Here is a 3,110-nt window from a genome sequence, read left to right on the forward strand (position 1 = left end):
ATCATCTGTACTGACTCTAAACATTTCAAAAAGATATAAATATATTTAGTCTTTCTGGATTCAATTAATCTAGATTAAAATTTTCATTTCTTATTAAAATACTTTGTATATCTATATATTTTTTTTAATTTGACTTCCTAAGATAGAAATTGAGAGCACAGAAGCAAAAGTGGTTTCTAAATGTTGGAAGGAAAGCTGTTTAAAAAGACATGGTAATTTGTGGGAAGACCACATGCATCAAACAAACAGCTGCCAAGAGCCTTAGACGATAGCTGTCAAAGCCAGGGCAAACTAGTAAATCACACTGCCATTTCTCATGCTGAACCTCTAATATTTCTGTATTCCCCTCATTTGGAAGAAACTCAGTAGCTAAAAGAACAAAACAAAAGGAAAAATGGCGAAATCAATCCTTGTCTAATTTCACTGTTTTTAATTTTTAGAGCTTATTGCTATTTTTTAAATAACTCTCCAGGGGGACTTTAGACTGACTTTTTTCTGGGAGGTTCTGCTTGTGCTTATAATTGATCCCTATTAATAAAATTTAAAATTATTTTCTACAATGAATATTTTTTAAATATTATTTCCAACAACTCTGTTATGAAGGAGTACTTGGATGGTTTCATTAAGAAAAATTACAGGTGAGTACAAATGCAGCTACCCCAATTAGGAAAAATTGATTGCAAATTACCACAATAAATTAAATTTTTTTATCTCTGTTGTTTCTAATAGAACTACAAAGTATGCATAACAACCAATTTTTCTGAATTGGATTTACATATTCAAAATTTTCTGATTCAAAGTCGAATGTGTTAAGCATATGACTAGATTAACCCTGCCGTCAATGTCCATGAAAAAATCCCTGTGAAATTTCGTAAGAAATATCAGGAGACTGTTTTAAAAAGAAAAAGAGAAAAAAAATTATGAAGTAGACTTAACTGGGAAAATTAGAAGCAGAAGACAAAAAGAATTTTCAAATACAGTAACAAAAGACACAACAAACTTACTTTGTGAAAAATCAATACCATGCAATTCATCTAGTCTTTCCAGTCTTCTCAGTCTTGGTAGTCTCTAGTCATAGTAGTTTCCAGATTGCCTCGTTTTCTCCAAGCTTCTCAGCTGCTACAATGTAAATATTGATATGATAACTTCCAGATACGATAGAGGAATCTTTTTTTTAGTTAATTCCAGTCTAGAATTTTTGTGGAATCATTAGGGGAAAAATTCAGAACGTGAAAAAAAAAATGAATAAATTAGCCTCAGAATAGTTAGGGGAAAAGTCCACAACATGGAAAAAAATGAATAAATTAGCCTAACCATAATAGAGTAAGCCATTTCAATAAAACTAAAGAACTTCCACAAAATTTCAAAAAACTTGTGAAGCTGCAAAATGAAAATATGTTTACCTCAATATTTGCACGAAGCCTGGGTAAAAAGGATGTCAAGTTATATAGCTCAAGTTACAGAGCTCTTTCGAATGGTATTCCAATTGTTTTGTGGACAGACAGGGTGTCAATTGTATTTTACCCAATTTGAAAATTAAAGCTTATCACAATTTCTTAATTTTCTTATAATTAAAGGAATTTTTATACCAGGAATGAGTTCAGCTATATCCCTGGTTTTATTTAGAACCCTCTTTTTATATTTCAGATTTTCCATTTAATTCATTTTTGTTTATTGTAACATGCCAGATAAATTTTGAATAAATTTTGAAACCTGCAGAATTTTGCTTTTTGGAAAGCACTAAGCATTACATTGTTTACAATGGCTGAGCGTAACACCCAACACAGCTTCACGCCTAAACTAAAGAAACAGATTTAGAAAAATGCCTCTGCTCTAAACTAAAGAAACGGATTTAGAAAAGAGAAATAAACCTGAAAAAACAACTACAAAACAGAGGATTTGGTTCTGGCTAAATTTCTTTGCACCGTTTGCCGCAAGAATGAAGACTCCAACAATTGCACAGATTTAGGATCAGAAACAAGGGTTTTCTAAACATACCTCTTTAGTACTCAAATAAAAGTATTCGCTTCTCTTGGCTGCCTGAAATAAGCCACTGCTAAGCTTTTATGTATTTGCAGAACACCACAAACCAACAGTTGATTTAGAAACAGCTAGAAACATCGATAGACAAAGAAAGCTACCACACAAATATGCATTAATGCGATGTCAAGTTACACAGCTCTTGCAATGGACCTCTGTAAAAGTTATGTCAAGTTACAGAGCTCTTTAGAATGGTATTCCAATAGTTTTGTGGACAGACGTAGCGAAATGAGCTAGAAAACATGGAAATGAGCCAAGAAAACCCGTTTGCAGAACTTTGTTTGCAGAACTTTCATAGTTTTGATTGAAAAAATTTAGACTTGTGTATGTCGGATGTTTCCAGAAACCTCTGCTATAAGCTTTTGTGTATGTCGGATGTTTCCAGAAACCTCTTCTATAAGCTTTGTATATATCAGATGTTTCCAGAAATCTAGTACGAACTAAAATAAATAGGTAAAAAATACTGTAATCTGGTTGGATAACCAAGAAAAGTTTCTTTTTTATAAAAAAATTTGCAGCATCCTCCAATCATAATTGGAAAAAATGATTTATTATTAATTATTAAAATGTTTTTAATATTGAAACATTAGAAAAAAAATAAAAAACTAAAAAATTCTCTAATGTGATTGGATAGCTATAAAAGCATTTTTGCATCCAACGATTGCGTTAGTTTCTGCTTGTCGGCAGGAACTAATAAGAATCAGTGATATGCATTCAATGGTGACCAGTAAACTAAACAGGTCGTATGTTAACTCTTTCATATACTAACAACATAAGAACTTTCTCTTGATACTTCAGTATTCCAAGCATTTAACTTAACCAAACTATTCACATAAAATTCAACCAGATAAATTAATTTAAAAATATATAAAATATTTAGTGACATGGTAGAAGAAAATTCTAGTTGATGTTTTTTAAGTGAAAATTAAAATAAATAGTAGAGGAAAATAAAAACGGCATGTGTATTTGTGGGGTGATTTTCAACTTGTAATAGTATAATAATGTCAATGCATATAATTTTTTTATTATTAATACGTGATTAAATTATTAATTATTGAGTAATATTATTA

At 30.7% G+C, this 3,110-nt stretch overlaps 1 long non-coding RNA gene across 1 annotated transcript; it reads right to left on the bottom strand.

Moving 5' to 3' along the window:
• Positions 1 to 684: 684 nt before the first annotated feature.
• Positions 685 to 1,341, bottom strand: LOC131874506 (uncharacterized). Its single transcript, XR_009371856.1, has 2 exons — positions 1,005 to 1,341; positions 685 to 859 (listed from the first exon to the last, which is right to left on the bottom strand). It is a non-coding gene; the product is annotated as an uncharacterized LOC131874506 (long non-coding RNA).
• Between the last annotated feature and the right edge of the window lie 1,769 nt (positions 1,342 to 3,110).

Source organism: Cryptomeria japonica, chromosome 3 (genome assembly GCF_030272615.1).
Source record: "Cryptomeria japonica chromosome 3, Sugi_1.0, whole genome shotgun sequence".
Taxonomy (NCBI): domain Eukaryota; kingdom Viridiplantae; phylum Streptophyta; class Pinopsida; order Cupressales; family Cupressaceae; genus Cryptomeria; species Cryptomeria japonica.